The 24451-nt window shown below is 32.9% G+C and overlaps 1 long non-coding RNA gene across 3 annotated transcripts in view; it reads right to left on the reverse strand.

Annotated features, from left to right (window-relative positions):
- LOC144366808 (uncharacterized) overlaps positions 1–24451 on the reverse strand; it is a 167451-nt gene that overhangs the window by 21998 nt on the left and 121002 nt on the right. For all 3 annotated transcript variants that reach the window (XR_013425947.1, XR_013425946.1, XR_013425948.1), the window contains exon 3: positions 7771–7902. This is a non-coding gene — a long non-coding RNA (uncharacterized LOC144366808). The remainder of the gene's footprint in view (positions 1–7770; positions 7903–24451) is intronic.

Below are 24451 nucleotides of genomic sequence, written 5' to 3' on the forward strand. Positions count from 1 at the left end.
TTGTTTTTATTGAAAATAAAATTCAAACCAAGACGTATTCAGATTAATATAGATCTAAAGTATTATAAAGAGTCAACATGATGTTAAGCTAGTTTACTAACACTAAGCAATGTTTCACTGAATTCATGTATTTATCTAACACATAATAATAAAAAGATGTGATTTGAGACCATATTACTAATTTGAGGGAATTGTGAGCAAACATTAAATAGCAAGGCATAAAATATAATATACAACATTTCAGATTATTAAAAATCACTGTGAAAAGCTTGCTACTCTCTAACCATCACTGACTCTTAGTCATCAAGCAAAACTTTAGCCCTACTGCTTCCATGTTCCCTGTCGGACTCCCATCATCACTACTGTTTCGTTCCCCCTGACTCTATCCTTAAAATTTTCTACTCTGCCTTCTAAGAATCCCTTCTTTTGAGCAAACTTCCTTATATTCTCAATCCATCAATGAAATCTTAGACCAGTGATTTTCTGTTTGTTTTTTTTTAAAGACAGAGTGAGAGAGAGAGAGAGAGAGAATCTTTTAATATTTATTTTTTAGTTTTCAGCAGACACAACATCATTGTATGTGGTGCTGAGGATCGAACCTGGGCTGCACGCATGCCAGGCGAGCGCGCTACCGCTTGAGCCACAGCCCCAGGCCCGACCACTGATTTTCTTAACTACTGTCTACCTGTTATCTGACATAAAATCCCTGCCTGCTTTTGTCACCAAATCCTAGCTACTGAAATCTGGACATAATCACACAAGTTTATAAGCTATTACCACCTGTTAAAATGATGCCTAAGGTTCTACCTTCTTTATCAACTCATTCTAATCTTTTTCCCTCTTCACAAATCTTCAACTGCTCCATATTGTTATTCACTCTCAGTTGGTGGCAGATAATTCAATGAAGTGATACTTCATTGAATTATCTGCCACCAACCTGATGAACTTACAGTACCTAAACACCATTATCTTCTTCTTCCTTCCCATTTTCTACCAAAAATAACATCCTTCTTCCTTTCTATATGCTCTTCCATCTTTGCTCTACATTACATCTCCTCTAGACTTCCAAGCTCCCAGAACTCCTCTTCCTTTTTTAATTTTTCAAGTATTATTATACCTTCTTTCTCTATTCCTCATGCCAGCTTAGAATAGAAAATGATTTATATGAAAGAGTATTAGACTATGGACTCTTAAGATTACAAAAACCACTGCATTTATCACAGTCACAATGACTTAGTCCATTGAATGCCTCCATTTCTTAACTTTCAACAAACATCTGAAAGTTTTTGCTCATTCTTTTTTGACACCTTGACTTGTATGACTCCAGCCTCTCCTGGTTTTCTTTCTGCTCCTCAATCACTACTTCTTAGTCTCCTCTGCAGGAGCCTGCAAAAGGCCATTTGCTACAAGACCATCAAGTGGCTTTTTAAAAATCTTCATATTCTTCTTGCACTACATGCTGTTATGGAGTGATTACACCATTCCCTAGGCTGACAACTCTTTATCTTTACCCAGATCCATGGATGTATATCTTCATTTGAATGCTATTAGGCAATTCCAACTTGTATCTGAAACTGAACTTCTTAGAATCTTTTCTGATGCCTACTGTCCCTGCTGCACCAAGCAAAATTCTTTCTCTAAATTGCCCATCTCAATGCAAGCATTATCACAGTCTTAACTGGTACTCAGAAAACTTGCTGTGCCTTCAAAATTCTCTCCCCTACATCTCATATCAAGTCAAATATTGAGTACTGTCAACTCTGCCTCCTAAATACTTCTCAGATGTTTCCACTTCACTACATTTCCAGTGTAAGCCCCTATCATTTCTCACCTAGACTAACAGCTTCTTAATTGATTATTCAACTGGCAGTCTTACCCTACCACTACAGTTTACTCACCTTACGATAGCCAGATAATTTTTCTAAAATGAAAATCAGGCTATAACATTCCTTTGATGAACTGCCCACTATTCTTAGTATAAGTAGGCTTCATGATCCTAGTTTTCAGTCTCATTTAAACTTTAGTCTTTAATTCTACTCTCAAAATCCTCATGTTCAATCAAGGGCAAATCCAATGCACATACTATTTATGTAATCCCACCTAGCTAACATGTACTCATCATCTAGGTTGTGGCTTAGGAAGAAACCACACCTTACTCAATCTATCACTTCTCCAAGTTTAAGTTGTTCTCTCTACCCATTAATATAAGAGCTGAGCATACTATAAATTCCTCTGGGAAAGTATTCACTATTCTATATCTTAATTGGCCCTTTGCTTTTCTGTATGGTACCCTCAAATCCTGCAATGAAACTTGACAACAGAGCATTCAGAACTATTTTTATCTTTTTTTCATTTCTAGCATTTAAAGCAATGTGTAGAGGGCTGGGGTTGTGGTTCAGTGGTAGAGCACGTGCTTAGCACCCTAGCACATGTGAGGCATAGGGTTCAGTCCTCAGCGCCATATAAAAATAAATCAATATGGGCTGGAGATATGGCTCAAGTGGTAGTGTGCTTGCTTGGCATGCGTGCGGCCCGGGTCCGATCCTCAGAACCACATACAAAGATGTTGTGTCTGCTGAAAACTAAATTTTTTTTTTAAATAAATAAATAAATATATGTAGTACACAGAAGGCACTCAAGTATTTACTGAATAATAAAACACATTAAAATGAAAGGGTAAAGTTTCTAAGCTGCAAAGCCTGAGTTAAAATGTAAAGGACCAGGCATTGTAAAGCTGCTTCTAAGCTGCAAAGCCTGAGTTAAAATGTAAAGGACCAGGTATTGTTAAGTTCCTATGCTACACTCAAAACCTGAAATTCCTATAGCTGTTAGGAAAATTCCCAGGACTGTCCAGTAGATATTCCCCCTGACCATTTAGTTGTTTAATAACCTAGGACCCTGTGCAGCTTGGCATGTAGGCATTCAGGGCCCAAACCAATCAGTTTAAATGTATCCCCTCCTTAGGATTGACCTATCACTCCTGCCCGGCCTGTTCCCGCCAATGAAAGTACTAATCATATTCAGGAATTGTTGTTCAATTTTCCCGCGCCTCATGATGATTTGCTCTGATGTATGCAAAGTCCATGCCCTCCCTAAAAAAGTGTACTTAAGCACTGCTCAACCCCTGCTCAGGGCTCTGGGCTGCTCTCCCTTCTTGAGTGAGTGCGGAGGCCCAGCATGCTGGATCTGCAATAAACCCCTTTTGCTGTTGCATGAGTCGGTCTCTTGGTGGTCTCCTCCTCCGATGTTCGCTGGACCCTTACAAAAAGTATTGTAAACTTAAAAGCTGCCATCACATACAGTCTGTTGATTCTACAGTATTTCATTTGCAAAATAAAGTACATTTGCTCCATAGGACAATTTGTAGCATTATGTTTACAAAAATTTCATTAAGAGCTATGTATGGGATGGGAGTGTAGCTCAGTGGCAGAATACTTGCTTGGCATGCACAAAGCCCTGGGTTCAATCCCCAGCACCATCCAAAAAAAAAAAAAAAGCTGCAAAAAGTACATATTAAATTTATGTAAGCATACTAAACATATTCTATACACCCAAAAAGTTGGAAAAAGTCATCATTTATTTCCTTAGCTTTCTTTTGCAAAGTAATTACTGCTGTGGGTTAATTAGGGTGTCATAAATTGACATTTACTAAGCAGAAAACTCTACCTTGTCCTTGTGGAAATTTAGATATATGACATCAAAAGGAAAACATGGAAAAAGTGATTATTATTATTTATTATTATTATTATTATGGAGCTGAGGATTGAACCCAGTATCTTGTGCATGCAAGGCAAGTACTCTACCAACTGAGCTATATCCCCAGCCCAAAAAAGTGATTTTTAAGAAGGACTTGAAAGGAAGAGAGGTCAAAAAGACCAAAGAGAAGAGTACACTGACTTTTGACACTTTAAGAAAAATTCAAATACTAGAATAACCAGGGACAATAAAACAGATTTCATACATTATAATTTAGAAAATAAAGGAGAAAAGTAGATGGAATATAGATATTAAACAATTATTGATTAATATACTGCTCCAACTGGTAACAACGACTTCATTCGACAAATTATTCAACGAAGCTCATGTGCCGGGGCTAGATTTACAAACAATTCCAGCATGGTTCCTGCCTTCATAAAGGCTACATTTGAGACAAAATAATAATCAAGAAAACAAATTAATGTAAGATTACATATTATGTGGAGTAATATGAAAAAAACAAGACAAATGCCAAGCTGTGAATCAGTTAAGAAATTGAAAGAATTTTTCTCCTTCCTAAAAATGACTCCAGCTAATTAGATAGAGCAGGACAGAAATATAAACTGTCTCAGACAGGTTGGTACCTTGGTCACATATCTATCCTTGGCAGAACAAATTCATCTTTCACTCAAATCTAAATCCACCACTCCTGGATTGTGGGGTGGAGTGTAGTATGGAGTACAAGAAGAGTACCAAGGACAAAGATTTTAAACTAAAGGCCATGACATAACAACATCATTTTACCATATCAACTTAAGTATTTTAATTACTACCAATTTCTTCATCAATAAATTCAGGACATTCTCTTTTAGTTCTAAAACTCTATGGCACTGTAATGAAAAAAAAAAGCAAATTTAGGACAAAATTTTAAAGGAGGCAAAAAAATGGAGTGACAGAATTGTGAATATCTTGTATTTTTAAAAGTAGGTTAATAAATATTTTATACATAAAGGTAGGAAGCTTTGAGACAGATTATAAAAAAGGCAAAGATGTCAAGTAATTATTATACAAGCTGTAAGAAGGTGAGTACTGTGGCATTTAGAATTGAAGTTAAAAATTTTGGTAGTATGTAACAAAAGGCTATTTTCAAAGGAATCTAATGAAGGAAAATGTCCTTTTCTCATAAGCAACATTCCAACAACTTATAAACTTGGGAAAATAACTATTTATTCCAATAATATTATTTAATTAGTTTAAACTGCACTAAATCTTGATATTGATATTTTAAGTTAAAAATAAATTACTTTTCCATTTAATTAATGATTAAAAGTCACATGCCAAAAACAATCATGACATATAACAAATATTTTCCTTTTTAAAAAAATTCTTTGAATTATAGGTATCTGATCAGTTATTATTTCCCTATGATCAAAGATCTTAGCATTTAAGGTAGCAATTTATATATATATATATATATATATATATCCAAATCTAACAGGGTACAGAGAAAATATCATATTTTCTGTGCTGTTCTTTATTTGAAAAAGGATGCCAAGAAAAATTTTAATTCACCTGGAACATACCCCCTAATATTTATATGTAGGTATAAATAGTACTTTCTTCTGCTCTTACATTTTTTCCTCAACTAGCCATGAAAATAAACAGTAATTTGCAGTTCTCTCCCTCCCTCCTCCTCACACCCCATTACCTGGTAATTTTTACTAATTACTTCATAAATTCTCAGAAACATTCAGCTATACTCTTTCCATATGAATGTTAAAATTCAGAACTAAGAAAATAAAGACTTTTGTTTACTAATAGTGTATATAACAATTTTTTTTTTCAATTATACATGACTCATACTCAGGCAAACCACTGACTGAAGTCCAGTGTTTACTTAGAAAACAAGTTATCTGGTAGCCACAAATTCCCTAAAGATTGTAGCAGAAATGTGTAAAAGGCTTCAAAATACTTGAAAAAAAATCCCATGGAAGATAAATTAAAATAAACAAACATACTAGAAAGGTGATGATTCTTCAAGTAAACATGACAATCTTATTAAAATGCAATATATGTTTTTCTTCAAAAAGAAAATCTAAGAAGATGAAATAGATACTTTATATAAAATATTTACATATACAATGAAAAAAATCCACTATGGTTAGTAGCCTTTATGGATTTGAAGAACTAGATATTTACATATCTCTCTTTCTGCATCTGTGTGTATGTGTGTATGTGTGTTTTGTATATATTTTTAACAGTTGACAGCTGTTTTAGGGCATACAGAGATGCCAAGCTGAATGAGGGTCTTCATTACTTCAAGATTAGCTATCTAAAGTTTCTATTCATTTTAAGTGTTGTTAGTTGGAAGAGTCATTAGTCACTTCCTTGTCTCATAGAACATCAACATACATTTACATTGTTAATGAACATTTGGGGTAAATGAATTAATGGCACTTTTAAACATTAATTCACTCCTAATAACTCAGTATGTCATAGAAATGTTAGGCTAGGATAAAAATGAAAAGCCTTTTCAGTAAAGGTAACTACTCATTCTGTAAACAATAAAGGATAAAATTAATTTAATTTTTTTTTAATATTTAATGAAATAGACTAAAGAAAAATATGCACTTAAAAAACAGAAAACTGTATTCTCCACTAGGCGTAAAAGCCATAAATAGTATAAAAACTGTATTAAAGTATTTTATGTACATGTAAAATACTTATAGAAGTATGAGCAAATTTATTTAACTTATTTAATGGTGAGTACTGCTTATAGGTATTAATTACATTGAAGACAAATCCTCACTTGAAAAGCTTTCATGCTTGCTTTCGTCCTTACTACTGGGAAAGCTTTCATGCTTACTATTAAAATACTGAAAATAAAATGGTCACATTTTCATATTATCAAATTCTTAAACATCAGGCTGTTGAGTCTTTATGTAAGAAAATATGAAAATAAAAGAATCACAAAGTCATTTTGAAATTCTACTATTTTCATTCAAAACATCAATGGCATTTGCATGATGCAGATATTAAACATATACACACAAAAAATAATAATAAACTCCATAAAAAGGCTTACATTCTAAAGATATAGCCAATATAGTAGTCAACCAATTCTTCAAATTCTCAAAACACAAGCTAATGACAGCCCTTGACATTAATATGAACACACACAAAATAATAATTTTATTTTAAGCATAAAACACATATTACTTTTACTAATTTAAGATATTTTAAAATAGACCTCAAAACCTGATATAAGGGATATGATTGCCAGAATGTAGCAACTCTACAGCATGTACCATCAGAGAATGAAAAGTTGTGCTCCATTTGTGTAAAAAAAAAATCATTAAATTTTTTTAAACCTGATATATACATTTCATGAGTTCAAAATTACAAGTAGTCACTGAGTCAATGATTTTAATCAAATATTTAATGATCTACCTAAAACTAAGGATAAAGCTTCAAAAATTCTCACACATTCATTCCTTCTTTTTAAGTATGTTATTACTATCATTGAGTAAACACTAAGGAAGATTTTTGACAGACACATTTGTTAGGTTTTAATAGGACAGACGCTGACTATACTTTTTAACAGTTCACAACTGAATAATTTGAGTATAGATCTTTAGAAGTATGTCAAATTTTCAATTATTTGCAAAAGGAAGAGAAAAACCAAAAAAAAAAAAACCTCAGGCAATTATTTTTTAATCCTGAAATAACCTTGCTAAAGCAGTGAAAAATCCCTGTAAAAATCAATACCTTTAAAATATGTTTGAGAAAGGACTCTGCATTTGTATGCTGACTTCATAGTTTATTCTCTTTCCTGCCCCACCCTGAGAATGACAGTGTATTAAACATTTGACTAATGCTTCTGTCTGTAATTCAAAGTAGACTTTTTGTAGCATTCATTAGTGTCAATAGTGTTCTGTAAATATCCAGGAAAAAGTTCTTAAAGTTCTTGAAGTTTCCTGGTGAAAACTGAACCAACAAGGAGGACCAAGCTAACTGGAACCCCTATGCTAGGTTTCCTAGCATTCCTAGACAGCAATTGCATACAAAACTCACCTCCAGACTTGTTTGAATAACTGGACAAGGGGTCAATGCCGACTTCTTGTTCTTCTGGCTGCAGAGGACGTCTAGTTTCAGATAAGGAATGATACACTGTAGAAACTGGACAGCATCACCAAAAGGAACTTCCTAGGAAATAAAAATAAACAAAAAATATTTTTTCTTTCTTTCACTTATGAAAAGGAAGAAATATAAGACTGAAATGATTAAATGAGCATTACAGACATTAACAAGTTTTCCACAGGCTCCAGGGACTGTTACTACACCTTAGTAGGCTTATGCAAAAAAGCAAAAAAAGGTGGCAAAAAATTTCTATTTAAACACATTCTCCCAAAATTTGAACTTCACTTATATCCTTTATTTCAATGTTGAATCACATTCATTTTCAGTAAAATTTTGCACAAACAGCTGAACTGGAAGTTAAAAAACAAGCCCTGTTTTTAAATTTATGGCATCTTTTACTACAAAAACAATACATTCACAATAGAAACCTTCAAAGTACAAAAAATTCAGCAAATGATAATCATTTATACAACTATACTAGCTAGAAACAGCACTGTTACAATTTCCATGTACCATACATACTTTTCTTGTCTTTGTTGTGCATATTTAAAACATATATGTTTTTAATGTGATCCATCATGATAAACACAATGATTTATCATGAGTGTCTTCCTTCCTAGTACAATAAAAATATGTATAAGTTACCATTTCTAATGGATCCCTAGCATCCCATCATGTAGCTATAACAATTTATGCAACCAATATCTTATTAGTAAACAATTAGGATGCTCTCAGTTGTTCAATACCATAAACAACCTCACAGTAAATATCTCTGTGTCAAAACCCATGACCATTTCCTTAAGATACATTCCTGTAAGTATACTTGCTGGATTGTAAAATATATTTGTAAATTAAGATTATACATGTGGTAGAAACTACTATATACTTGAACATGAGAATAAAGAAACCTCAGTACAAATGTGCAAATCTTCCAATTACAGTGGAAGACCACCATTATTTATAGTAACAAGAAAAACTCCAATTGACCAAATTTAACAGCATATAAATACACAACACCTATATATAAGTGATAATGGAAAATGTCACTTACAATATTAAGATGTTATTAAAAATGACCTGAGAGGGGCTGGGGATGTGGCTCAAGTGGTAACATGCTCGCCTGGCATGTGCGGGGCGCTGGGTTCGATCCTCAGCACAACATAAAAATAAATATTAAAAAAAATTTTTAAAAATTGAAAAATAAATATTAAAAAAATTCTATCTTAAAAAAAAAAATTAAAATGACCTGAGAGCTGGGGCTGGGTCTCAGTGGTAGAACACTCGCTTGCAGGTGTGAGGCACGGGGTTCGATCCTTAGCACCACTGATAAATACATAAAGGTATTATGTCCATCTACAACTAAAGAATAGTTTAAAAAAAAAAAAGACCTGAGTTTTACTGAGAAGTTGTCTGAGTTGGAGGTTTCTCTTAGAACCTTTGATATCCATGTTGACTGTAAATAGGTCTACGTTTTCCCAAAGAGAGTTATGTACTTATTACTTCCATACATTTTCTAACACCAAAACCATTTAGGTATCCATGAAAGAAAACTGACAAAGTTGTGAATATATATGTACAGCTTTAAATCAAACATCATAATCCCTCAAAATGAGAATTTAAAAAGTTTTAATGTTTATGACAGAGAAAGATTACAAAACAGAAAAATGAGAGAAGGATACTGAACAAAGGGCTAATTATAAAAGATGGAACACAATACATATGACTTTCAGAATATCTTGAAGTCACAAAACATAAGGGCTCTATCAAAACTACCAAAGAATTCTACAAGACATCAATGAATACAAACATTGAATAGTTCTATAAACCTAAATTAGTACAGATGCAGGTCTAAGAATGTTTTTAAGAGGATACAATTAAAAGGGAATAAATATATAAACAAGGACAAAAAAGAGCTACATAAATCCTGACTCCCAGAAAATTTTACTACCAACATTGTATTTCCCTGGGTACATTTAGGCAAAAGAGAGCAGCATACTATCCCCTAAATTTCACCAAAAACCCTAAAAAAGGTTAAAAGAAAGTACATTAAAAAGTACAATGATTCTTGCCCTACTCATTAAATTAAATCTTTACATAACTTTTAGAATTGTGATTATCTAAGCCTAAATCTCAGTAAACAATTTAAAGTAGATGACATGTCATACCAAACTTTGTTATTTGGAGAACGATGACACAACCATTTGTGATTCCAATGTGTTACTTATACATTACAGAGAAGTAGACATCTGAAGGTTTTAAAAATTAAAAGGACAGGAGATTTTGTCTCATATTATTATGGGAATAATCAGGATCAATGAACAGTGATAATAAATTTTAAAACTGTAACTTTAAAATATAAATACAGAATAGATTAAATGTATAGGAGCTCCACCTAGAAAATCAAGTGAAAGATGAAGACAGTCACTTATTTTTAGTATAGTACAGGACCCTGTCCAATTAATATGAAGTTCTAGTGTTTTGCTGAGAAAGGTCACTATTTGTTTAAATATGATAATAAGTGATAAAATTAAGCAATAAACTTAATTTTAATTATAAAATGTTAGTATGATATACTGTCTTCTTCATATTTGAGAAACCAATAAATTGTCTTTTAATACAACATGGAATATTATTTACAAACAGTTCCTAGAACACAAGTATTATTCCTTAGACAACTATTCTAGAGAGTTATTGTATTGGCAGAAGAGACTTAGCACCGAAAAAAAGAATTAAAATGAATCTATATTCTTTACTATTAGAATAATGCAACTAAAATTCTTGATTTATTTACATGATCTCATTTCAAAAATAATTTTATTAAGTACCTTATAAAAGTCTTTGTGTAAAGGAGCAACTGTGAGCACATCTGGCAGGACACACACAGAGCACAAATAAGAAATATATATTTAAAAAAAATATATAAGCATTTTCAAGATATCAATGAATAGAAAAAACAAAATATTTCTACTATTCTATATTTTAGGGATATAGAATGATACAAATAGGCGAAAAAAATTTCATGAAAATCAAGTTCACAGAAAACTAAATTTCAAAATATTCAATATTCAATATAATTTTATTCTGGTAAAACATCTCATAGTTTTAATATGGAGATAAAGTGGCTTGTTTATACTGTTTGCTCATCTTTAGCTCTGATAAAATATTGACAACCCACTCCCTACAAAGTGACTGTAGCAATTTATTTAGCATTATGAGAGACTCCCTATTTCTCCATATCTTCTCTAGCTCTTAGTGGCATGAGCTATTTTAGTTTTTGCCAATTGGAACAGTATAAAATGATATCTCATAGTGGTTTTCATTAGCATCTTCCTGATGACTCTTCAAAATACTTTCATCTTTTGTATCAGTCAAGATTCTCCACAGACATAACTGACAGATGAATAGATAGATACTTGGTATCAAGAGATTTATTATACAGAATTGGTTCACACAGTTACAGAGACTGGCAAGTCCAAAATGCAGGGATGTAAGGCAGGCTGGAGACTCAATGGTACAGTTCAAAGGTTATCACACAAAAAGAGCAGATATAGATAAAATCAAAGCATTATGCTGCAAAACTATTATTGCTGTAGGAAAGATGTTTTGTTGTTGTTCAATTCAGGCCTTCAACCGATTGGATGAGGCTCACTCCTGCTATACTAGAAATAAAACTCAGGGGTGCTTTACCACTGAGCTACATCCTTAGCTCTTTTATTTTGGGAGGTGGGGGTTGTGTTTTAGATTTTGATACAGCAGTGTGCAAGGGTGCCCAGGTTGACCATCAACCTATAATCCTCCTGCCTCAGCCTTCAGAGTTGCTGGAATTACAGGCACGTGCCACCATGCCCAGCTACATGGGCAATCTGTAATTTGCAAGGTCTCAACCAATCAGATGAAGGCGTAAATCGAACACACTCATAGATATACCCAGAATAATGTTTGACTAAATAACTAGCACCCTAAGGCCCAGTAAAGATGACACACAAAATTATCATCACATCTATTTACTGACCATTTAAGTTTTTTTTTAGGTGAGGATAGACGACGCAATATCTTTATTCATTTTTATGTGGTGCTGAGGATTGAACCCAGTGCCTCACAAGTGGAAGGCAAGTACTCTACCACTGAGCTACAGCCCCAGTCTCCAATTGCTTAATTTTCAACTAAGCTGTCTTTTACTTAATGATATACAGGATATTTTTTTTAATTAAGCAGAACTTATTTTTAAGCTCTTCAAAGATTATTATAAACACAAAGTATCCTAAAAATAACCCACATTAAATCAAAAGCACAAAGTAAAACACTTGTGAATTGGCCAAATTGTGTGTATATACAAATGTGTAACAACAAATCCCATTAATATATACAACTATGGTGCACTAATAAAAATGAGGGAATTAAGCAAAAATAAACTTGTAACACGAAGAATTCTTTTAGGTTATTACTTTGTTTTGAACCATCTGCAATGTTCTGTACATAAGTCATACATATTTTAAACACTATTTTCAAAGTCAAGAAATTATGTATCTTTTTTAAAGTGCCACCACAATACTAAAGTAACTGAAAAAGAAATCAGATCTGCTTAATACAGGAGGTGTCCTAACATACATTGTAACAGGAATCTTTCCAAACAAGTTTACTAAGAAATATCTCCCATTTTTAGTGTTAAAAATAAAACAATCTTCTCATTTAGAAAAATCAAGGTATTATTTGAGTAGTTAAGTCCATTATTCCCAATTTTATACTTTCTTGTCTTCACTTAGTAATTGGAAATTCATGATATAAGAACAAATTTATTATAGTATAAAACTCTTAGGAACAAATTATAAATATTCCAGTTTTAAAATAAATAAGTGTTTTCCTTCCTAAAATGTAAACATCCAGTAAATAAAACATACATTATTATTCTAGGTATAGCAACACCAGTAACTCACATATTTAAGAGGTGTATTTTTGGTATATTTAAAGTTTTTGTTTATCTTAATACAAAGCACTTCACCAGGAGAAAGAACCAACCCATTATTACTTAAAAAAATACTATTCCTTCATTCAGTTTTCTTATTTGAGTAGAAAATCATTAATTTTTGTAGAATTTTGGCTATAAGGCCAGGTCACAGGAAAGTTCTGAAACATTTCAAAGTCATTTGGCCAAAGAACAGTGTTTTCTTGAGACTTCATGGCAGTCATTATCACTTTGTGCTTGAAGGCATTCCTCAACAAATTTCTTTACTACAGTCTTCAGAGTAAAAGGACAGCATCTGGGCTCACAGAAGGGGTTGCTTCCAGTTGGAGCACCAACCAGCAGAGGATTCTTGCAGGCATTCTGCATGCAATACTACTGCTGAAGCTGTCTAAGAGACTGATTTTCTCCATGTCAGCCTCCAGCTTAAGCTGCTCCACCATGCACTGCAGGTTGCTCATACAACCCCAGAAGACATGGCAGTGGCAGCACAGGCTCTGAGGTCAACTGAGCAGAGCTGGCCTCCTGAATGTACATTATTATTGTCAGTAAATTGATATAACCTTTCATTCCAAGAGAAATTCAAATGTCCCCTTGGAAAGACCAGCTATTCTTCAAGATAGGAAGCTTTGTCTGAAAAGGGTTGTAGTCAAGGACCTATCAATCTTATGTCCAACAGCCAAAGTTTGAATTGCCTAATGTGCCACCCAAAGCTAGAGAAATCTGAGAGTACAGATGGTTTTTTTAAAAATAAATCAAGGTGGGTGGAGTCCTGGCTCAGTGGTAGAGCACTTGCCTGGCATGTGTGAGGCCCTGGGTTTCGATTCTCAGCACCACATATAAATAAATAAAACAAAAGATTTATTGACAACTAAAAGTAGAGAAATATAAAGAAAGAAGAAAAGAAAGAAATAGAGAAAGAGAGAGAAAGAAAGAAAGAAAGAGAGGGATATGTAATGATTTTAATGTAGTTCTAAAAAATCAAAAGTAAAATGTACATTAAATTATCAGTCATGCCCACTTCAAATGGCCCCCACAGTTATAGCAAATTATATTCCAGGGTACATTCTGAAAATTATCTAAAGAAAAACAAATTTTCCCTTTGAAATTCTGATGCAATGACTGCTAGATTATATTCTTCAACAAGAAAGAAAGAATTCTGGTGAAATTTTGCTCAAAAAATATTATTAAGTCAGTGGAATCTATTGAATAAACTATCATCGCTTGTTTCTGTGCTAAGAACCTTTTAGAGTATTGATGATTACTAATTTACTGAATGCTTGCTAAATGCTATACTCTGGGTTTAATGACTATTAGCATATTTAATGTTCTCAGCAATCTTATCAACCATGGATAACTTTTACCTGGGTGGAAACAAGCTAGCCAGTTAAGCACCTGGCCCCAAGGTCAGACTGGCTACTTATTTTAAAGTTTATTTTGAGACACTTTTCCTAGATTCTTACTGTGTACAATGGCATTGAGAAACATTAGAAAATAGAGAGAAGGACAGAGGCAACATTCTAGCTGGCTTGACACAATTTTTGGAAGGTGGAATATAGAAAATATACAGACTACACAATGAAAGGCATAATGTCACAGCAGAGGAACGACATTTGCTATAATGCTAAGTCTTAAGAGGTCAAGGGGTAAACACAGGGGAATAGAAAGACTTCCGAGAGAAAGGGAGTATCTACCACAGGCTTTGAAGAAAGTAAAGTTCTGACAAGCACAGATGGGCAGAGAGCTCATCAGAGGTCAACTGAAGAAAGATTGTTCCAAAGGCAGCAAAATGGACAACAAAATAGTAAATGTCTCTGTTAGCAACTGGAAAATCTGCAGTGAAAAAAAGGCAGGTGCAAAACAGTCATATCATATGAAATGCAAATTATTAACAATAAAGCTTTACATCTAAATAGCATTTTGCAGTTTACAAAAACTTTCACGTATATCCTGCATTCTCAATGGGTGTTATATTGTTCCTGAAGGGACAAAAATTGGTACATGGAGTAGGGTGGGGAATCTTGGATAATACAATGGTTTATGGCCCTCAAATAGGTTAAAATACAAAAAAAAACCCAGATACATAATATATCCATAGTATAAAAATTTCATGAGGGAGGGAGGGAGGGAGAAGGATTCAGGAAATTTTTTTCTAAAAGGGCAGTTTAGGGAAGCAATGATTTAAAAAATAAAAAAAGGTTTAGAAATATTCACATATCCTACACCTCATTAAATCATCTCATCTATCTAGAGGGTAAAGCAGGGCGTCTTTCCCCTTTTTAGAAAGCATATAAGGCAGAACTGAAAGAGTTAAGTGGACAAATAGAGGCGGGGAAAACAGTTCACAGAAGCACACATTCTACACAAATATAGTCAGATTGATATATATATATATATTCATTATATAGCCTTTATATATCTATGACAAATATATATAAGACCAATAAAATAATGTGCAGCTTCACTAATAAAGAAATGTTTACAAAAACAAGAATTTTCTCCATCACATTTGCAAAACAAAAAAGGAAGATAACAAAGAATGTGCATTAAACCAGATAATTAACTCTGAGACATACACATTTTCAAGGCACAATAATGATCCGAATTAAAAATGCAAGGCCCTGTACAGTAGCACATGCCTGTGGCATCAGTACTCAGGAGACTAAGTAAGGATGACTGGTGGAACCCGAAAGTTTGAGGTAGGTCAGCCTGGGTAACATAGTGGGGGTGAGAGTGGGGGAAGGAGAATACAGCAATTTTATTGCTAGGAATTTATGACACTGATGTAACTTCTAGCCAAATCTATGCAGAAAAATGTTGACTATAATAGTTAAAAAAAACTATAGGCAATCTAAATGTTCAATAAAGGATTGGTTTTATAAATTATGGTGACTTAGAAATGGAATAATAAGTAAACATAAAAATCTAAATGCACTTAGACCACAATGTATACAGCATATGAAATCTGCAAGTAACAGAATAAATATAGTGTAACCCCATCATTTTCTAAAAATATGTAAATTTAAGTTTGCTACATGGTAGAATTTCTGGACATTCAAGAAACCAACAAATCATGAAGAGAGTGTGTTTTTACATATCAGGATGCTTCAGAGAAAATCATGATATAGTCCTAAAAACATTAAACTACAAATCCATTAAAATGACTTGCTTAAGTTCATACATTTGGGAAGCAGAATTGGATAAAATTATATTATTTTGGCTCAAAATCCATTGTTTCTTATTACTTTAGAAAGCTTACTACTACTCAAAAATCAATTTTGGTTATTAAATATAATAATGTCTATGGTTCTATAATAACTACTGAAGTGTATGTCCTCCCATAGCTTCTCAGTACCTTTTATGATTTGCTCACACCTACCTTTCTAATTTCTTTCATGTCTTTTTTTTCTAGTAACATGTAAAGTAAAGAGTCTTGTTTTTCCTTGATCCTCTTAATATACATATCAATAAGATGTAAGTAAGCACTGCAATATTTTGTGGAAAAGCCAAGTAGTTACTCAGACCTCTATGATAACAAGGGGAAAAATATTTAATAATACATTAAACTTCAAATAAGACAGTGCTAATTCAAAACGTTAGAAACAAAGAGCTGCCCCATCATCAGCTTATATATCTTTTGGCCTCCAATTTTTAAATATACTGGACATTTTTATCCATATATCTATCCTTCTTGGACATCCCTTAATTTAAGCCAATATTATCTGGATCACTCTTGAAACATGACAAGATGCCCCATCACTCTTCTCTTAGTCCTTTCAATCTCTTCAAAAAAGATCACTATAGATAGATATTTAATTTTTGAAACAATGAATCGAAATATATGAATATCCTTACTGAAAAATTCTTCAATGAGTTACCACTCAAGGGTTTAAATTTCTAATGAAATCTACAAGATCCTATGTGGCTGTTGGCCACAGATGTGGCTTCTCTCACCAGGGTCCCTGGGCTCCCACCCACACTATTTGTGATTTGCAACAAAGGAGTCTTCAGGGCTTTTACAAAAGTTTTGTCCTCAGCCTGCAATGTCTTCTATTCTTCTTGAAGAACAAAATAAAAATTTCACTTCTTTTTTGAAACCTTTCTTGATACTACTCTCCCCCACCAACCATTACTTTGGTTAAATTACTTGTGGGTCCTGTCTTTCCATCACTCTATATATGTGGGTGAGAGGAGAGGGTGGGTAGGAAAAAAAGGGGGGGAAAGAGGGTGTTTTCATATAAAAAAGTATAAATATATATGGTTTACTGCCACCTCTAAATTTATGAGTACAAGGAATATGCCTAACACCACACTTGCACACAGATGACACTTAATATCAATGTGGGGGAGAAAAGTTAAACAGAATTATTCTCAGCAGGTCAGAATGCCACAAAGATGCTTCCCAAATGAGCATGAATCAGATGAAAGATTAATTATGCATTCCTACTTTTAACAAATCTAGTTTGCTTTAAATATGGATAAAAATTGATCCATCATAAAAAGCATAATTTGATAGGAATGAGTGTACAAAGATACTAAAATACAAACCACCGGGTGGGGTACGAGGGAGGAAGTGGAGACTTACAACTGAATTCATCAGCAAAGGAAAAATAACTAGAGTTCATTTCTCGGCAGAAGCAGTAACCACGATCATACTTAAGTGACAGGATGAAAATATAATATTTTAAAAGGAGTAAATCTGGGAAGAATTAACCCTTTCTCTTAAACTCTCTTCATTCTCTCATTTCCCCAAGGCATTCCTGTTATGTATTAAAATTAGGCACAAAATACATTTCTTTAGAAAATAAGTGGAGAAAAAATTCCCACAATTATTTCCCAAGTTCTTAAGCATTCTCAAATTTTATATATGAGTATATATATATATATATATATATATATATATATATATATATATATACATACATATATATTTTTTTTAATTCAGGAGTTTATTCCTTTTCTAAATGTGTTTTTCTCTACAATCAAGAGATAAAACATTTAAGATTGAGTACTAGCTTACTTGACGAGTTAATGCTGACATATAAAGAAGGCAAAAACATCTGCCTGGAACCTAAGTGAAAAGTCAATATCATTAATTAAATTCAAAATCTTAAATTGTTTCCTGATTAACTGACAGCTACTGAAGTTAAAGAACTTCTATCCCAGGGTCTGGCATATCAACTACTAACAAGGGAGACTGGAAGGGGAGGATGATAAACTGGTGAAGCAATAGGGAAACCAACTCAATCTCTGATTTTTAAGGAACAAAGCAAAATCCAAGTGTTGGGGTGATGGGCGGGAATCCAAGTCTCTTCTGCCATGATTAAAACCACTTTCCTTTCTGAAAAACATTTTAGTAAGAAACTACTGGTGATACATTAGATTGAACAAATTTACTAACATGGAATACATTTTGATATGTCCACAGGCCTTTAGTGCTTAACAGCCTGCTCACCTATGAGCATAAAGTTTATTGAGATAGTAATCCTTCTGGATTTTGGTTTCTCTGTAGTACTATGCTTACATTTTTGTACTTTTGTTTCTAGAATAATTCAAAAACAGACAAATCCGTTTCCCTAGGAAGTCTGCCTGTTTCTTTCTCTACCTACACATATAATGTCTACATGTCCTCATTTTCCTTTATTTTAAATCTTCAAAAAAAAATGGTCCTTCTAAAATATAAGGTGATTTTTCTCTTTAACCTATATAAGTAGGATCAACACTATTTCCTGAAACCTGTGATGGGGTTTCCTACAGCGAAAGCAAGGGGAGACAGATGGGACAATAAACATATTGTAATCTCTCCTCCCTAAAAGAAGCCAAGAAATCAAAAAATCACTTGTTTGACTACAGAAATATGGTTCAAATTAATATCCAATAGTTGTACTATTCTAGAATTAGTACAATGACACATAATTAAATAGCTTCCATTTGGAAATTTCTATCATTCAGGATGCAAAAACATTGTTTCTAACACAAAAAAAAGACTAATTTAATCAGAGCCCAAAATTTTAAATTACTGAAAAAGGTCCAAATTTTTTTCATTAAAAAAAACACCAGATACATAAAAGGATATTATTTCATGCCTTTGCTATCTAAATCTTATGAAATGTATATGTGTATAAATCAATGGATAAGAAAATTTAAACCAGAACAGAAAATCTGATTTAGATTCAAATTAACATCTTCTTTTTACCTATTCCTTTTGGCAGTACTTGCAAAATCTGAAGCGACAAACTATCACTTCATTATCTTCCCACAAGATACTGGATTTTCTCTAACACTTCACAATGCTTCTGAGATAGCATATCTGACATAACACCTCTGCTTCTCTCCAGCATTTAATAAGATAAAGAAAAGGCAGAAAGAGAAGAGACAATGTGTCACAAGTGCAACAATCCAACCCTTATGAACATTCAAATTAACTATAAAATGTAAATCATTTTAACATTTTCCCACATTGGCAACTCACACAATCTAAGTTCCTGCTTCTCTTTAAAGAAATGAATACTCTAGAGTCCCTTTATTCATCTCATAGAGGTCGGAGGGGAGGGGAGGGGGCATGGAGTTATTAATGATGGTGGAATGTGATGATCATTATTACCCAAAGTACAGGTATGAAGACACGAATTGGTGTGAAAATATTGTGTATACAACCAGAGATATGAAAAATTGTGCTCTATGTGTGTAATAAGAATTGTAATGCATTCTGCTGTCATATAAAAATTAAAAAAAAGAAATGAATACCCTTGCTATAGGGTCAATCAATGAATGATAGAGTACTAATACTACTTAAGTTAAAATATAACTAAAACAAAGCATAGTAATTCAAATCTCAAGTAGTTCACGCTTATTGTTTCAAATTTTGTTAATTAATTAAAGCTGAGTAATAAAATGTTGTCTTTGAAGGTTATTTCTATTTTTTACCTAGATGGGATTCCTCAAAGATAAATCATTAAATGCCAAGTTTTTAAATCACCCAAGTACTCAATATCAAATTTCCCTGTGTTAACAAAATTTAAACTTTGCTCAGGACTTTCATTAAAATGAAGATGCAATTATTTAGCTTACCTGCTTCATAAAAATGCCCAGATATGTGGGTAGTTACTTATCCACAAAAACATGCAAGATTTTCAGAGGAATGTGTAAGAAATGAAATATGGAGAGAAAAAAGGTTGCATACTTCTCTCCAACCAAAACCAACAAGTTTATTCAACTGTTCCTTAGTGTCAGAGTGCTTGGGTACAAAAATTCAGAGGGCAAGGAGCAGGCCCACTATGGACTTCTATGGCATCATCATAGCTTATTAAATCCTGGTTGAAAGGCATCTGACAATAGCTAAAAAATTCAATGTTCACTTGAATGTGAAATTATGTGCCTTGTACCTTACAATTTCAGCAGTGCCATGTGTTCTGTGATAGTTAAGGGCCTGTCAATGTTTCCATTATAAACTCTGGTTTTCAGAGGTTTCTATCTTGGCCTATAAAAATAGACTCCGGTCTGTAACTTGGCATCCTAAGTACTCATATCAGCCCAAGGGAACATTTTTTGTTCCAAAGATTAAAATAAAAATCTGTTTAGTAGTTTTAAGTTAACAGGGTGTAAAAAAAACTGAAGGGGGGGGGCAGTAGATAGTGTTTTTAAAAACACACCCCAAAAACCCAATACTGTCTCACTACTGCTTCATTTTAAATTTTCGGATGATTAACACAAAATAAACCAATGACACTGTGTAAATGAAAAACCTTAAAATAGCTTAAATTGAAGACATTATTGCTGTTACTTAAAAAAAAGTCATAAATTTTTAAACAACTATTTAAGTTGTATCTCAATAATTCCCATGTTTAAGGGTTGTCCACATAACCATTAACATAATAAATCAAAATCATTCCAGAGGTAACTTTGTATACATGTAAAAATGTATTTTTAAATTAATGACTATATGTAGATATATTTCAGATTATCGGAGACAATCTTCAATGCTATTTTCAATGAATTCAAGAAATTTCTCAGACATACTACAATTTGAAACTGCGAAGGAGACCTTTACAAACTGCTCACGAAACACACAAAATGATGTTCTTCGATTATTTTTCTAGCTTATCACAAATGTTTTCTTTAAAAATATAACACTAAAACACTGCTGTATCTTCAAAAAACTATATATTTTCCAAGAAACTTCTGTTAAAAGTAATAAAAACTATAAAATCTGCAAAGAAAATTATTTGGATATAGCCATCAAAATTATGAGTATGTACACACTGCTGGCCCTCTATCAGTGGGTTTTGCATCCATGAACTCTACTCTCTATGAATAGAGGACATTTGAGAAGAAAAACATTGTACCTTTATTAAACATTAAAGTCCTTTTTTCTTGTCATTATTCTCTAAACAATATTACAAACTGTTTACATAGCATTTAGATGGGTGTAAATATTATCTAAAGTATAAAGGAAGATGTTTGTCGATCTTATGAAAATAATACACCATTTCATAGAAGGTATTTGAAAATATACACATTTTGGTATCTACCTAGAGTCCTGGAATGAATTCCCTATGGATACCAATGGATAACTGTATTGTGTTAAAATTGTTTTTTCTATTGTGGTAAAATACAAGACATAAAATCTATGTTTTATTTAACAATATAGCTCAGTAGCACCCAAATGCATCCATAATGTTGTGCAAACATCACCACCATCCACCCATTATTTTTATTGTGTAAATCAAACTCTGTACTCAATTCCCCATTACACTTCTTCCACTTTATGTCTGTATGAATTTTTACTATACTCTAAGTGCCATATACCAGTGGAATTATATAGTATTTATCTTTATTGGCTTACTTCATTTAATGAATCAATGTTCATTCATGCTGTAGTACATGTCAGAATTTTCTTTAAGGTTGAATAATGTTCCATCGTAAGGATTTATGCTTTGCTTATCTATTTATCAATCCATCAATGAACACTTGGGCTTTCTTCAACATTTTTGCTATTGTGAAAAATGCTGATATGAACATGTGTACACAATTATCGCTTTGAGACCCCATTTTCAATCTTCTTGTATACCCAGAAGTGGAATTGTTACATGCCATGATTTGAATATGGTTTATTCCTTCCACAGCTCAGGCTGAAATTTGACCACCACTGTAGCAGGGTTGGGAAGTAGGGTATAATGGGAGGTGTTCGGGTCAAGAAAAATTAATACCCTCTCTCCAAAATGAGGTTTTTGCCTTTTCGGACTAGAGCCACCTCTTGTGTTTTATCTCTTCTTTCATCTCACCATATGTGAGTGCCCGAGTTTGAACTACTTTCTAGCCTCCAGAGCAATAAGCCAAAATAATCTTCTATTCAATATAAATTACCCAATATCCAGTCTTCTATTAGAACAGCCGAACTGGCTAAGCGCTGACATCATAGGAAAATACTACTTTCGGTTTTGTTAAGGAATCATACTCTTTTCCATTGAAACAGTACCATTTTATATTCTCACTAAAAGTGCACAAAGGTGGGTTCCAACTTTTCCATAACCTTGTAAAACTTGTTAATCTCTTTTTTAAAGTTTTTTGGATAGTAGCTAATGTGTGAGAGGTAACTCAGTGAAGTTTTGATTCACCGTTCCCTAAAGACCAGTGATGATAAGCCTTCATGTGTTTATTTCCATTTGTATACTTTGAGAAAATTAGGAGTCTTGTATGAACTATGAATATCAATCCTTATCAGATAAATTTTTTTCAAAGATTTTCTCCATCTTGTGAGCTATCTTCCCACTCAGTTTCTTTTTGATGAATAAAATTTTTGGATTTCCAAGTAGTCCTATTTGTCTTCTTGATGCAGCCTAAGACTTTTGTATCATACTAGAGAACGAAGCCAAATATAATGTTGTGAATCTTCTATCCTGTGTTTATTCTAACAGTTTATAGCTTTAAATCTTACATTTAGTTTAATGGTCCATTTGGAAATAATTTTTGCATATAGTATTAGGTTAAGGATTCAATTGCTTTACTTTGTATTTGGATATCCATTTTTCCAATCCAAATTCTTGAAGAGACTCTTTCTCCACTGAATGGTCCCGACATCCTTGTCAAAAATCACTAGACTTTTATGTGAGAGTTTATTTCTGGACTATCAAGTCCATTGTCTATATTTGTCCTTATGTTTTGATTATGTATCATAGCTTTCAAATATGTTTTGAAATGAGGAAGTGTGATTCTTCTATCTTGTTTATTGTCAAGATTAGCTTGACTATTCAGGGTCCTTTAAGAGTCCATATGAATTTTAGAATAGGCTTTTCTATTTCTTCAAAATCATCATTGTGATTTTCATAGGGAAATCGAACTAAAATTGATTTGGGTAGTACTGACTTTAATTCTTCTAATTTGTGATAATGGGATGTGTTTCTATTTATTTATGCGTTCTTTAATTATTCTTCCAGCAACATTTTGTATTTTTAGTTGTATGACTCAGGTTTGCTTTTGTGCTAGGGATTAAACCCTGGGCCTTCCACATACTAAAAGCACCTATATAAGCCCAGCCCTAAAATTTTGTTTTACAACCGGGGCTTTGCTATCAGATAACCATAATCCCTCACACAATTTCTCATTAAATTCAACAAGACCAATAATCTCAATTTCTGAAATAGTATGCAAGACAATTAACAATTATTCTTGATTTGTAAATGCCTCATAAAACCACCCATAACTTGAATTTCCTTTCATTTTTATTATTCAAGTTCTCAACTACTGAATTAACATTTTTGTAAATATGATTATTTGTTTCATCGTTATTAAAAAAATAGAATCCAACTGCTAGGTACCATTATCATATATTATAGAAATTAAACAATTGTTAATGTTAAACTTTCTCTAAGACTTCTCCTCCCTTTCCCTTTCCTTTCAACAGGGTCCAGTTGCATGGTTAAGGAATGATAAACAGACTGCTGGCATTCTTCTACAATATTTCACATCTTCAAATATTATTTAAGTACAAAATAAATTTTCTTGGTCACCTTATCCATAATATTCCAGAGTCACTGTTTCTATTAGGTCCCAGAGAGAACATCTTTTATTAATCCTACAATTAAATGATTCAGCAGCCAACCACACTATCTTTGCCTTTTAACAGTTCCAATCAGTAGCAGATCTAGGTGGAATCAACAGCAGCAGGGGGCTTTAGGAAGCAAAACAATACAAAAACAGTAGGAATCTTTACTAGAATACAGTCATTGATACAAGGAAACATTATAGGCTATTTTAATCCAAATTAGCCTAAGGTATTATTGGCTGTTTTTTATAATCAGAAGTGAAATAAAGAGGGCAACTTTTAAATATCTGAAGACAGGATAAATTTGAAACAAAATAAATTTTTATTTAGTAAGGTTAAAATTAAAAGGTACTGTTCTCAAAATGAATCCTTTCAGTCTCAGAAGGGTCATTACTTCTGTTTTTGTTAGTTAGCACCCATTTAGCTGACAAATTAAAGCCCTCCTTACCTCCTACTGCTACCATACCAAACCAATTTCATTATCATATATTTATAGAAATTAAAGCATCTCAGAGAATAACTGGCAATGTTCCTACTCCTCTTAAAAAACATTTAATATTTTACCAGCAACATCAGGACATTCTTAAAATGTAATTTAGTAAACTGTTCCT

Source organism: Ictidomys tridecemlineatus, chromosome 9 (genome assembly GCF_052094955.1).
Source record: "Ictidomys tridecemlineatus isolate mIctTri1 chromosome 9, mIctTri1.hap1, whole genome shotgun sequence".
NCBI classification, from domain to species: Eukaryota; Metazoa; Chordata; class Mammalia; order Rodentia; family Sciuridae; genus Ictidomys; species Ictidomys tridecemlineatus.